General features: G+C 31.4%; 1 protein-coding gene across 2 annotated transcripts in view; it reads left to right on the top strand.

The window, feature by feature from the left end:
• ko (Stork-head domain-containing protein knockout) overlaps positions 1-16,067 on the top strand; it is a 160,515-nt gene that overhangs the window by 83,800 nt on the left and 60,648 nt on the right. For both annotated transcript variants that reach the window (XM_077429465.1, XM_077429458.1), the window contains exon 4: positions 5,368-5,464. The gene's annotated coding sequence lies outside the window, so the exon portion shown is untranslated. The remainder of the gene's footprint in view (positions 1-5,367; positions 5,465-16,067) is intronic.

Below are 16,067 nucleotides of genomic sequence, written 5' to 3'. Positions count from 1 at the left end.
TTGCGAATTCAAACGTCAAAACGGGTATTACGATTTCAATCGGCATTGTTAATAAAATGTCTTTGGGAACTCGATATGAATCAAGACGCAAAAAACGGAATAGTACAATAGTGACGAATGGGAAATCGGCGAGAAAAGCCAATAAACTGGCCGATACAGTAAAGAGAGCACAATGACCGAAAAATTGCTGCCGATGAAAAAAGTAAACTGCGTGAAATTGATCTTTTGTCACTATTTCAACGTCACGTGCCTGTCGTTTTGTACACACCCTGTATATCGTCACAACGACAACTGCACTGTCACAATAGTCAAAATCAAACCGCGAATTTATCGGAACAATTTACTATGACAAAGAGAAATTTCTTCTCCGGAGATATGTATGTACATAGATCACAACGGTCTACCCCCTTCGACGAAATTCGAATCGTGTAAATATTATATATAATATATTGTGCAGTTAGTCGTGAGCTGGTCACGATTTGTCCGGCAGGGGCTGTTGTGACTGGCAGCTTAAACCCGACCAGATCGACATCTCAATAACTACATGTTCACTTCGTATGAATATGTACGTACATATGCACGATGAATATAATCATTTAAAAATGTGTAATACATGTGTAAAGAGTAAGTAACTCTAAAGTCTCAAACGAAATCCTCCATACGAACATGCTGTAAAGTTTTGACGCGGATCGAATTAAATTATACACTTCAAATCTCAGAACTCGTCGATTCAATTATCGAAAGCGTGTTTGTATAATAAAAATAATGAATTTTTGTCAAACGATGTTATTAAAGGCGTGTTTAATCAATTTCTTGTCTCATAAAATACGAGGGCAGTTTAATTATTTTGATTGGCCGTTTTGAAAATCGAAGAGTTCGGGCTAATCGAACTAGTAAAGTTTCCACATTAATCACTTGAATTGGTAGGTTGTGTGTACATTGCGAAATTCTCTATACAATACCGTTCACATTTGCAAAGGAAAGTTTTTTAATTCCGTTGCCATTCAGCATCGAAACTCATTGTTCAACTTGTGACCGATTTTCACCAAAGTGCTCATCATGTGTCACAGCTTTTCTTTCCTCTCATTTTTACTGCTTGCGTTCAACCTTTACTTCCAAATTTTAAATCGTGAAACTGTAATAGTATCATTTTGTTTATTTATTTTATTCGAGATCGATGTGACTTCGCGCTTGAGAATTGTCAATAAGTTCTTCTCAACCTTGATGTGCATTGCAGAATGTAGGCGTTTTATTCTTGGAATGTATTTAATTCTCAGAAATTTACAATGCGGTATTCATAATATTACACTTGAAAATATTGATTATTTGACATTTCATATCATGCTCTTTCATATATTGTAGGTAAGTAGCTTATTTTTACTTTATCTGTGTTTTTATATACTTTGTGTTATAAATAGTGGTTTTTTCATTCCAATTTTATTTTCATCGAAGTAAAACTTCTTTAAATATGTATGGTATAGTGATTTTTTTTAACAAATATTTTTACCATACTGTCATTTCGGGATGCGGGACCCCAACACCTATAGCCAACTTTTGTGCATACATATGTATGTATGTAGTATTATATTATTATAAATTTTAAATTAAAATCAAATAATGGTGACAAATGAGGGTAGGTAGGTAGGTGGCCAATTTGGCAGGAACTGTTTCAACAGTGAAATCAGATAAATTGGAAACGATCGACCTTGAGTCACATAGTATATCTAACGTCAGACCTTGGATAAGGGATGATCCCAATCAACAAACACTGAATCTGGGCTCGAGCCCGCGACCCCTCGGTTGTTAGCGTTACGCTAACCATTTAACATAATTTGAAAATATTAGGCTATCCTTCCCCCACATGAGAAATAGCCAAATATAGAAACACTGTCCCAGATCTGCATACATTGGGTATTAGTAAATCATTCTTTATTAATATGCATATATGTACATATGTATATGTATATTATTAGGTAAAAAACATAAATTTGATTTAAATCGTTCGGGATTGCTCGAATTTTAATAACACCGTATCTAGACAAAATGCCACGACTCCGACTTCGGCTCAGGGTAGATAGATTTGGCGTTTGTTTTCATTTCTGTAGTTCGTAATGTAAATCGATATTTTTTTCTATTTTCGTTTTTTAGCTTATAATATTTTACGACGACTGATCTGTATAGTGGGAATTTGAGTTTTAAAAATTCAGATTGTTCAAACTGTGGGAAAGACTTATATTATTATCAATAATATTGTGTAGAATTTATCTAGTTGGCGCGTTCCGTAATCGCCATCATAAAATTCGCACTCTCTCGCCGAAATAAAAATGATTGATCCGAATCGCGAGCGTTAACCCTTTAAAGGTCAAGAGCCCCACCTGAATTGTAGTAACTCAATCTATTATTTCAAACTAAATGTGAAAAATTTTTGAAAAAAAAAACCGCTAATTAACTGAAGAGTAATTGCTGCAGAGCTTTTACTTTTACGCGGGTCGACTAATTGCGACCGTTTCCAATCTCGGAACAAAAGGTAAAGGTGGGCGGCACACTCGAATCGCTATCGCATTTTGACTGGCCGGTTTGAATGTGATCGGATCTCTTTCTTAATGACTTAATTGTTGGACCAACTCTTTTCCGATCGAATTAACGCCCCCCCCCCCCCCTCGCCTAATTCGGTGACTTTTTTGAGCTCATCGTTTGTTGATTTATTTGTTGGTTGGCTTTTATTTTTTTTAACCCGGTGCTTTATACACACTCTCACCGTTGATAATTTGAGACATCCGTCGGCAAATGCTTCACGATGATCAACGATGTATGTACTTGTATATGAAACAAAAACTGTAAAAAGATGTTGCGGTAATTGAATGAAAGCTCGCTCGTGATTTGGCGTACTTACTGTTAAATGTCAATATAAATCGATTGCGTTATAAAAACGGTTTGATTTCAATTTTTTTATTCACTCGTCGGAAAAATGGAAATGAGATCAACCGTAATGTAGCTAGATGTGCCTAATACATAGCAATTTTTACATTATTTACAATTAAATTGCATTTATAAAATTAAACGCATAGAAAAATCGTCATTCGTTTTGATTGTCTTCAATTAAGTCATTTAGGGAATAGCATGCCCGTCAATTATTCGACACTCTGTCGTTAAAATAATGGAAATCGCTTCCTTTCGATTTTACTTTCCATCTCTCTGTTCTCTCAAGACCAATTTGAAAGAAAATAAAAGTAATAAAATTAATAGATTAACTCTACAGGTTTTTCAATTCGCACACGCTAGAATTTCGCTTTGTCAAAGGCATATTCTACGTACGTGCATATATGTACATACGTAAATATGTATGTTTGTACATACATACATATATATATATATATATATATATATATATATATATATATATATATATTTTTTTTTTTTTTATTATTTTGCACTACTATTTGCAATTCACAAAAGTGCAATTACGTCCGTCTGTGGCCTTGGGCTTGCAATGTCGTCGGGAAGTCTTCAAATTTTCTAATTAAATGCGATGTGTGTTTTCTGAGGTCCAAAAACACCCAGAGGCTGTTTCATTGCGATACATATTGAGAGAACTTCGTGCGTTAATTTTCGTTTTTTGACATGTATTTTTTTTTTATTCATTATTTTTAAGCTTCCGGTGTTAAACGACCTATTTTGGCCACCTTTACAAATTAATATTTTTGTGGGACTTTAATCAAGAAAGACAAAGAACGAGACAAATGTACATATGTATTACTTGCATGAAAAAAAATTTTTTTCAAATATTCACACAAATAACCAATGACTCTTAACCTTTTCAATCCCTCTTATAAAAGTTCTTATTGTTCTTCTATTACATTTTATAAAATCAAAAAAATATTTTAATTTTAGGTACTATAAGATTTTTGCAGAATGCAATTTTTTTTTAATATTTTTTAAAATATCAACCATATTTTAAAAAATCCCCAGAAAATGTCAAATTTAAACATCCAGCAAAAAATGTATATTATAATTTTTTTAATTTCGTCATGCTTAGAAACATTTTCTTTCAACATGATTATAAAATCTATATTTGAATTAATTTTTCATTTCCATTTATCACGTTTAATAAAAATTTTAATTACTTTCATTCTTTGTATGCACATATGTATGTATACATATAGTTAAAAGTCGATTCATATCTGAAATCTATTCACTAAGCCTCGAAGTGTCTTAGGACTCCCGACATTATTTAGTTTTAGTTTTATTTTATTTATTTAATCCCGACATGATTTAGTCAAACAATCCAATTTCAATTAATTTTTTAAACTTGATTGATTTGGAAACACTTTTTTGATTGAGTTTCACACTTGTGTTCACAGTTAATATTATTAAAAAAACAATGGTCACATATTGTTATAAATGTGTACATTAATAATCACTTCGCCGCAAGCGACAAAATGACCCTAATTTTCAGCTTTCAACTTAAAAAAATCATCAACAAAACTTATTTATTAATGAGAAACGTCACAAGAATAATCTTAAATTAAATCATTTTTAAAAACAAGTTCAAATTAAAATCGACCGGAAGCGTTGTCTTATACGACCTTTAAATTTACAACAATTCAATTTACGCGCCCGTACAAAGCCGGTCGCCACAGAATGTGGGGGTCAAATTATTGAAAAATTCGAAATGCGACGGTCAATTATATCGATTCGAATTGTGTGTAAGCGTTCATGGCGTTTCTCGATTAAGATCTCATTTCCCCATAAGCTGCGCGCGTAGCCCTCAGGCCTTCTTCGGACGAAGCTTCGCAGAGCTTTTCCCACACTACGTAGACATTTCGGACACACTTTCACATTGTTAGAAATTTTTACAATCTTACATACGAATCGATACTGTTTAGAAGCACAATCGGTTTGAAAATCTGTCGTTAGACATCCATTTATAGGTCAAGTTTCATCACATATCTTCCCCATTGAAATGCAATATAAATTATTACGGTGCGCTCTGTTCTGCCAACTTGTAATATCTCGAGACTCGTTTTCTCAACTTTTCGTCTGTCTAAACAGGAATTTGTATATTGTATATAAAAATGTATTTTGTATAAATGTATGTAATATCTTTAATATACATATGAGACATATTGTGATCATTCATATGTTTTTTAATTATTAACACACCTTTAAAAATGCGTTTAAAAATCAATTCTTACTATATTTTTTTAATAGTTATCTCATAAAATAAGTATTTCAGTATGTAAAACTTTTTCATACATATGTATGTTTTGTATATATACAAACTCGACGATAAAATACGCCGAAAAGGTTGGGGAAACGAGTCTTATTACATATTTTTAATTTAAATTTTTTTATTTTATTTTACAGGTCATCTTCCATGATTAGAAGAACGACCCACAACTGTTAAAGGAGAAGTTCTCGGGAAGTTTTACCCTGAAACTGAAGCGGGACGAATCGACTCTGGGTAAATAGTTTCCAATTTATAAAGAAAAGCGCGAGAATACAACCGTGAAATCCACATCACATAAAATTAGATGCATACATATACAGGTTTTAATTGAACTCCAAATTGAACTTTTTCAAATCAAATTGAATATTTTACACTTCAAATTGAACAGTTAAATAATTTATTCATAGGCTATTTATTTACGCAAATAATAATTTAATACATATACATATATGTGCATACACATAATTAAGGATTATTCAAAATGAAAAATAATTAGTTAAATATATAACATAAATTTGTATTGTTACTAAAATAATTAAAAATAGTGTTCTTTTAATACAAACTGCAAATAAATCTTGATGCATTACAATATGTACATATGTAGTATGTATACATACATAATTAAAGTGATTTTTTAAGTTTAATTATTTTTTATCTTTTAATATTTTTTAAATTTTACTATTTAATAAAAACTTCCCTGTACATGTACATATATATGTACATACAGTTTAACAAAAAAGATACATAAATACATATGTATGTATGTATGTACGTAAATTTAATTTATTAACGTTCTTTTGCGGCAGCTGCTGGTAGTTTCATGTACATATTCATAAAATATTTATAACAATCCGTAGAAGTGACAGTTGCAATAGACTGATTTATTATATCTTCAAAATTTAGACAATTTATTGGATCCGCCAGCAAATTTCTAGCGGAAAACTTGACCTTCGAAAATACTTCTTCGATTGGATTCATCATTGGTGAATATGGCGGTAGAAAAATTTTTGCCTACCTGACTAACACAGCTGTTGGTCAACATAAGATACGGGCAAATTTTCACGTACATATTTCTGATTTTTTTTTTTTTTTTTACAAAATACATTTAAATGTTTAATTTGATTTGTAAAATGTTGAATTTGATTTGTAAAGTGTTCAATTTGGAGTGTAAAACCTATATCAGATAAATATTCAATTAGCTCGTGTAATTAAAAATAAACAACGAACGAAACGATTATCAAATCTCGCGTATTTTATTAATATAGCATACTAATGTATGTATAACCGTAATACTTGAAAGTGGCGGAAGATCAATTTTCAGTTCCAAAAACACTATTTCTGTTTGACTTAATTCGCAAATTGTTATCACTTATTCTGTCCAGAATATCGGAAAAGCAGAATAAACGTATTACAGGCAAACTTTTTTTTTAAATATTGTTAAACGCAAAACATTATATTTAATGTTTTGCGAGATATGTCTCGAAATGAAGAAATATTAGACTTATATCATACTCAATTCTAACGGTTCATGTGTACATACATATATACATATGTATTTATGTTATACTTAATTAATTAAATTGCCTAAAAATTGCTTAATTCTTGATCAGTACAAGCCTGCTGCATATGTATTTATGTTATACTTAATTAATTAAATTGCCTAAAAATTGCTTAATTCGTGATCAGTACAAGCCTGCTGATTTTTATTACAAACCTCTTTTTTGTTCAGAATCGATGTTGTCGTGTGACGAAGTTTGGGTTCTTATCCGATCGTTTTCAAACATTGCCATTTTTTTTCATGAGCTGTTTTGCATTGTTCATGAACTATGTAAGCATTTTTGGAAAATATCGCGTTCGATTATATCGCATCGATGTACGATTTGTAATTGTGGGAAGATTTTATACAAATCAAGTTTTCAGTGGCTACACACGACAGTAAAAACCAAATAATAAAACCATAACATACATACATAAATACTACATACATACATACGTGCCAACCGCTAAACTTTCGCCGATGTCGTTCACACGATCGAATTCGCACTGCGCACTAAATATAATACATGTCTATAGATATTAAGTGTATCACGATTTGTTTTGAACGGGTGAAATATAATATATAAGTACATATGTAATATGTATTTCTATTCTAATATACATTGCAAACAATAATGATTCATATGAATAAATAAATATATATAATTGTATGTGTAAAGGGTAACTTTTCCACGCTCATGTCCAGTCTGTAATTATTGATTTTGAATCTTTGTTTCGGGCTTTTACAGTCATCGAATTCGATCAATGCTAAATTTACGCTCAAAATATACGTGATGTAATTGTGTAGTCATGCGAAATCAAGGTGAGTCATAAAATCAGGATTTCGAGTGCGAAGCCATGCATTCTTTGACCCGGACTAAGAACTTTTGGGTTTTTTTATATGGGTATTCATTTTAAATCAACAATAAATTTCCAGAATGACTAACAAGATAAGCTCGTTCTATTATATATTAGTAGGTCTACAGTTTTCCTTGAATCAATTTGCATTTTAATTAAAGTCCATTATTTATTTCACTGCCTTTTAAATTTCAAAACGTTTGGTTGATGAACAATTGTTGAATTTGATTTTCATTAATAAAAAAATTACACGTGTGACACATTTTAAAGCTTCACACGTTTGCCAAATTTGCGGTGACTTCTATTGTCATCATCCGCAAAAACCATAAGGCATAATTAGTTCATTTTCACACGATACTATTTTATATGTTGTATAATGAAAACCATTTTTTTGTTTAATGTTTAATAATAACCAGGAGCATGGCTCGGTAGTTGCATTTATGTATTAAAACCTACATATAGCAGCATGGCTAGGTGTTTATGTTAAGCACCGAGAGGTCGCCGGGTTCGATCCCGTGCTAATCTTCAATGCTTCTAGTCAGACTTGGATATTTGTGACTTCAAGTCGATCATTTACTATCAGAGTTTTCCAATTTATCTAATTTCATTGTTGAAACGATTTCTCTATAAAATTGTCAAAAACCATCCTACCCACTATGTCACCACTATCTGAATTTGATTTATGTACAAGTTTAAATCCATAGATTTCTCTATGGATTAATTAATAGTTCATTTCGAGTTTTTCATCATCTTGAATTCAGCGATGTATGTAATAAAAAATGCTGCAATGTTTGTTATTGCCTTCCTGTTATGTATATACATATATGTACATAAAATAAACTCATTACAAAACTACAAAAACAAACGGGAAATCAATATTACGGAATGTCCTTTATTTAAAATAACCGATAAATACTTAATACATTAAACGCAATATATGCATTTACATACAAATGTATGTATTTGTAACGCATGACCACAATTGAAGTAGTGAATATATACGGTCTATACACAAAATCAATTAACAAAGTTCAACTAAAAAACTGCAGCATATTTATGTCATTCAACAGTAATTGATCCGATTATTTATGCTGTCTAAAATCACTAATGTTTCTATGATGAGTGAGTTTTGAATTTTGTTTAAAAGCATTGTATGGATACAACACATTTATTCTCATTCATCAATAACCATTATTTGCTATCTATTCCTATTGTACATAAATATGAACATCGTTTACATCCGTTCTTTACGTATTTCGAATTCAATGCCAAATGTTTATTTCACTTTCAATCGACCCGTTTGATTTATCCAATGATATTTATGTAAGTGTACCCAGCTTCAAGCTTCGGGGATAGTTTATCATTCTTCAGTACCTTTCTTCTCGTTCAAATAACACCTCTAACTTTAGTCATTTACAAACATTTGCCAATCTGATTTATTGTTTCGCGTTCGCTGCTTCTGCTCCTCCCACTATTTCGACTGATTGATATTATCTTAAAACCGTAAAACCTTAAAAAATCAAAAATCAAATCAAAACCGTTCTGTGCAAAACGGTCAGTCAAAAAAAAAATAGCCGGCGTCTATTAATTTACATACATAGATCAAATTACGCTCTTCTGAAATTCAATGCAATTAATTGTATTGAATTATGTGTTTATTGATCTAAACGGATATTCTATATAGCACACATTTTCTATGATGTATACATTCGTACATATTAAAAATATTTATATGTACATACATATTACATATGTATGTATATACAGTGTCCTCTCGATTATCCAAGCTCGCCAAAGAATATGAAATATTAAACTGTTCGAGATATAGTAAAACAAAAAAGAAGTAGGAGGCATTTACAAGAGATTGTGATAGTATTACATGTCCTTCCAAACGAAAGATTATGAAAATTTTATCATCCCAAAATTTGGATTCAGATTTCGAAAATCAAAAAGAAAAACAGACAAAAATCTTCCTGATTAATATAATAACCAAAAGCGAGCATGGTGGATAGAGAGATCTTCGAAGATTACTATACTAGCGTGGAAATAGATTCATCTGCATCGAGGCAAGTGCACATATGTATCTGGAATTAATAGAAAATTTAAAATGCTTTGAAAATGATCTGGAAAAATTCGAGTAGTGGATTGGTCGCGATTTAAATGATCCGGGTTTTAAATGCTTGAGTGCACTGGCAGCACTAGCCCGGATAATTGAGAGTACACTGTACATATGTACATATATTCCGAGATATGTGCATATGTATATACTGCGGTTAGACTCCATTTCTAAATCTCACTCCGTATATTTCTCATGCCAAAATCATTTTTAACATTTTTTTTTTATTCGATGCATCATAAGATTGTATTTTTTTATTTTATTATTCTTGTGATGAGTTGAAAAAACATATTTTCGGATAAACGATATGTCGACATTTTGTTCGATCGTAATCGCCCTCAGGGCTCAAATCGAACCGTTTTAGCTAACCGTGTGGTTTTCGCTTTTTGCCCTCGTTAATTTCACTATTTTCCTATAATTTTTTTCATCACCGCCAACGGTTTTAATGTGATGACTAAATTTCATCGATTATATTTAATTTGACTATTTACTTTTCGATATAACGATAGTTTTTAATGCGACCACATCCGGGACAAAAATTTTCACACGGTACCTTCAAACATTAACGTTGAATAAATAGTTAATTAATTAATTATAAGTTATTTTTGCTAACTTTTAGCTCAGACAAGTTCATTAGTACAACAATCTAAGTATTTTTTTAGATAGCACATCAAAACCTTTGTGAAAATCAACTTAGCTTTCACAATATGTGGTTTACTAATTAGTTTAAACATAAGTAAAAAGATCAATTAAAATGTATGTATTTAAGTTTAAATTCCGAGGTTTTTATATATTTAACGAAATTTTTATTTATTTTTAATTAATTTAATATCTGTCTAAAAGAACTAATTTTCTTGAGAAATTTTTGGACATCAACCACATTCATGAAATTTCTTATCACTACATTATTTAATAATACATGTATGTAATGTATGAGCAAAAAATGAATTAAAAGCGTTCTTTACTTACGAAACAGGCTGAAATTCACATGCATTTGGATTTACAATTATGTATTCGGGAAACGCGATAGTATATGTTACGTGCACAGTACATTATAAATAATAATGAGCATTGTATGTTAATCCTTTTAAATCTAAACAATAATAAAAAATAAAAAATAATATATATATATATATATATATATATATATATATATATATATATATATATATATATATAAATATACATATATATAAATATACATATACATATAAATATACATATATATATATATATATATATATATATATATATATATATATATATATATATATATATATATATATATATATATATATATATATACATACACACATTCCATAAACGCTGACCACATTATATTATATATTAACTTTCGTGAGAAGTCCTATTCGAAGTACTTGCAGTTCGTTCACAGATTTGCACCAAACTGTCTCTGTACATTGTACGTACATACATATGTATGTAGTCGCAAAAAACTGGTTCGGTGGAAATAAATAGTCGCCAATTTGCAAGTGCGAATCGACTTCCTTCTAGAATGTTGAATTGATTAATTGGCATTTTCCCATAATGACAACGTTACATTCGTAATAAGGGTAATTCGTACGTCGATCGGTTGTTTTGTGTCTTCGAATCGTTTAATATGCATAATTACGCAGTGACGGAAAGTCCTCGTGTAATAGATATTACATTTACACTTAATTTTTAGAATAAAAATAAATTATATGAAAAGAAAACTAAGATAAGAAAAAAGTTGAAACTCCCGGGAACTAGATGTCAATGAAATTAATAATTGTAATGTAAAAATAGTACTTTATTTGTAAATAATCAAGAATTTCCACTTGATTTTATATTCTCAAACACGACATTACTGTTTTCTTTTCGTGATTTTCAATCCTTCTAATCTAATCAAATCTACATACAACCAAACGTACCCTGAGATCAACTTTCGATATACTAAATTTAATCATCGATTGTACTTTAACGACAGGCAATTCGATAGTATTTTCCAATACAAGTTCAAAATGATATTTTTCGTTCAATTTTATAGAGAGAAAATTAGTTTTATTACAGTTTGAAAATATCGCTCGTTATAGGAGTGCCCTTTGTGAGTACGCCAAAGGCGCGATCGTACAATGTGAAGCGATCACCTCGTAAAACCCAAATGTGATAGTTATATTATAAATGGAGAGAGAGAGTTTCACGTGATGCTCTCCTCAAATGTTTACACTAAATTCATACGAATTTTCGTAGTTACTCGCAATATTATTGACTATTCGATCCGGTATACCTTTAACGAATCGCTCAATTTCTAACATTTAACTGCAATGATTTAAAATTTTCTACTGCACTTTGAGAAATCATGCTGTAGTACCTTGAGGGCTCTCTACCACCTGCCAACTGGCTAGATCGATTTGTTACAGTAGGTTTCCATTCATACATGTTTACATTGTCCGGCGCTGATTGAATACTATGTATGTAGACTGGGAATTCAATTGTAAATATATATGTACATACATATGTATGTACATACATACATACACGACGCTAAAAATCTGTGGATAAGATATATGTACTTATATTCTTACTTATTCGTAGTACCGTGTAAAGATTGTACAAATCAAATATATGTACATACATATGTACGTATGTATGTATATACAAAGTTCCACTTGCACGCTCTACTGATTTCACTTTAGATTCATTTAGACTTAATTAATTTGGTTAGCACTTGTTTGATACACTTTCGATAGTCAGTGATGATTTCTCCCATTGTTTAAAGTATGTATTCCAGATTCAATAAGCATATGCATATAAAAAAAGACGAATATTATAATCAAATAACTGTTATGATCGAATAGAACTTGTTTTCCAAAGCGGATTTTTATTTCTTAAAATAATGATTACCATTAGTATAATACATATGTATACCTGAGATGGTTTTTTTTTATACGGAACAATCGCTTGGGTGAGGGTCTAAGCTTTTAACAGTTAAAATTGAACTGCGATTTAGGTGACAATTTAACGGTTCGTTGTACACGAGTTAAACAGACGTAACTCGATAAACGTTGCTAATAGTATACTACTATTTCGTTTTGTTCGTTGCTTTGCAAGAAATGCATGTGATGCAACATCGAACGAGACAACGTTTTCAATCAACACATTCATTGAATCATTATTTTTTTTTGCTTTTAATATGCTCGTTAAAATGCATACTGAAGATCTTTCGAAAGCGAATGACGTGAAATTCGAATCCTTTCTCCGACATTGATATTAGCTTTCGATCTCTTCTTTGTCAACATCTCGCGTTAGATCGGTTTTCTCCACATCGTACCGATTCCATTTCTTTACGTTGACAATTCTAGCACACTCTGTACGTATTGACGACGCTTAAAAAAAACAGGGCGATAGTCATGTCACGAGTCGAGCTAGGCAAATCCGATGATGGACACCTGAAAGGGCATCAAGACTTGCCGGACGTAACGAGTTATTAAAGTCGCCGCTACCGACTTTCAAATCAATCAAAACGCGCTAATTCGAGCCCGCCGCGCTCTAGGTGTTAATTTAATATAATTTTGATAATTCACCAGTGGCAGATGCTTGATGTGTAGAATTGAAATATTCGTTGTTTTATGTACCAATCTGGCCGTTTTGTTGATGGCTGGTGTCACACTGTTGACGCCAATAACCTGACAATCGGCACAGTGCACGTTCCAAATATTGTATCATATATTTTGACTGTGAATCTTATGCTTTCCACTTAATATTCTGGAACATCAAGCTACCTTTGTGGAATTATCGAATAATTGGCTTTAAAAATTTACTATTAATCTTTCGGGAGTTAAAACAATGTCGTGTTTTAAATCCCTTTAAACATCATAATTAATTTGGTTTCTGTAATACATATTGCTATTATTCTGTTTGTTGCTTAATACTCTAACAATTTTTGATCCCATTTTTATGACGCATAACGAAAATACGGTATGAACTTCCAAATATTTTTCAGCCATCATATACATACATATATATAATATGTATATTAGGCCGGAGAGAAAGACGCGAATTTTGGATTTTCATCGATGTACCTAGTGGAAAATTATAGTCGTATCAAGAGAACGTTAAATAAAAAAATTCATCGATTTTAAAAAAATCCGGTGCCAGTAACCAATCGATTTATGTCGTCAAAAATTTCGAAAAATTTGGTTTTTTTATATATCTCTTTTTCTAGAATAATTCCGATTTTTACAGCATTTAAAAAAAATAAAGTTATAAACAATTAAAAGTAAAATTTCTCCGTATGATTTAAAGTTTAATTTTGGATTAAGGCAAGATTAGTGGTAGTGGAACGAAATGGTGAAAAACCATGCTGCTCATCACACAACAATCTTTTGAACTGCAAAAGAATCAAACGGTGAAGGATATTATCAAAAATTTTGGGAATAGCCGAGATGATTGCAATAGGTCTGTAATTTTCAACCTCATTTTTAGAGCCACTTTTATGAATAGGAATGACTCTAGATTATTTCCATTTTTCAGGACAATTACCAGAACCAAGAATAAGGTTAAAAATAAACTGAAGAGGCTCTAAGAGTGAATTACAGCATGCCTTTAATACGTCAGGGGGCACACCGTCAGGCCCAACAGACCCCTTCAGCTTCAAAATTGCCATCCTAACATCTCCAAGCGAGACCCGCGGAATGTCTATACCGACACCCTCAGTAACAATTTGGGAAACCAAATTAGCATCAAGGGATGGTGATCTCTGATCAAAAACAGAGCTAAAACATTTAGAAAAAGCATTAGCGATCTCAGGACCGACACAACTTTTATTATTATATGATAATGAATGCTCAAGGCCATGTGAAATATGCTTACTCTTAATAAATCTGAACAAGTGGTGAGGATTACTTGCGATAGCACTCTCCATCTCTTTGAGATAGAGAGTATAACGCTCACTCACACCACGTTTCACGATCTTCCTAAGAGTCCGGAATTTCTCATAGTCACCAAATGATTGGCTACGTTTCCATCTTCTATGAGACAGCCATTTTGCACGAACATCAGCTATAAGTTTGGACACAAACCACGGTGGAAAAATCCGTTGATGTTGTTCTGAATTAGGATAAATGTTGAACCGAGGAACATGACTGTCAAAAATATTATGTAAAAGTGTATTATACAAAAAATCAACAGCATCACCAGTATTCATGAGGTACATTTGGCGCCAGTCAATTGAACGAACCTCATTTTAAACTAATTCAGAATCAACACGAGCAAAATTCCATCGTGATGAAGAAACCCCAGCAGATGAACAAGCTGAAACAGCATCACAGAGGATAAAAACAGAAGCTCGATATGTAGTGCGTCATGATAAAGGTCCTCAGGGATGACCGCAGTTCCTTTTGGGCATTATTGGATCATCGTTGCTGACACTTAAGATTCATTCACCAACACAATATCAAGCATATTTGGACTAATGGGCGAACCAACCTATACCAGGTCGCAATAGGCAAGAAAAAAATTAAATTTATTGCGGACATGAATATTAGCACTAGGCAAATTGAAATCACCCATTATTAACAATATGTTCATTCATAAAATCATTTATGTTCATTCATAACACGTTCATTCATAAAATCACGTACATTCATCATATTCGCAAACAATAAGTCATATACATCCTCATTTGCAGCGGGCAGAATGTAAACAACAAAATATACAGTCTCAAAAATCCAAAATCGACTCTCACCCATAAGTCCTCACCAGAAAGAGTTTCAAAAATCTTCATCCTGCCAGACCGCAACCAGACGCTGAAAGTAAATAAACCCCCCCACCATTGTCCCTCTCTGTCTCGACGATGAACTAACCAAGAACAGTCAAACAATTCTGAATTAAAGAACGATGGCGTTAACCATCTTTATTATTATTATGATATCTATAGATACTATTCGATGTTGTTTTTATTTTTGAAGAAAATATCACATTATCTGATTATGCGTATATGTAGGTACATACTGTACATATGTAGATATGTATTTGCATGTGTCAATATATAAGCGTATGTATCAGAAATTTTATTTTAAACCCAATGATCTAATATTTCAAAATAAACTATTATAATTATAAAAATTATAGCCGTTTTAATTTTTTTTAGGATTTAAATCTTCAGAGTTTTAACTGTATGGTTTTTTAAATTATAATAAACTTCCAGGTTTAATGTCGAGAAAATATATAATTATTATATATATTATTATTATACATACATATAAATACATATGTATTTATATCAATCAAATATATATGTAAATGTCTTTTTACAAAAATTGTAGTTCATAGTATTTCACTAAG

This window comes from Arctopsyche grandis, chromosome 1, assembly GCF_051622035.1.
Source record: "Arctopsyche grandis isolate Sample6627 chromosome 1, ASM5162203v2, whole genome shotgun sequence".
NCBI lineage: Eukaryota > Metazoa > Arthropoda > Insecta > Trichoptera > Hydropsychidae > Arctopsyche > Arctopsyche grandis.
Note: the sequence above shows the minus strand (reverse complement) of the source record. Positions and strands in the feature narration are given on the sequence as shown.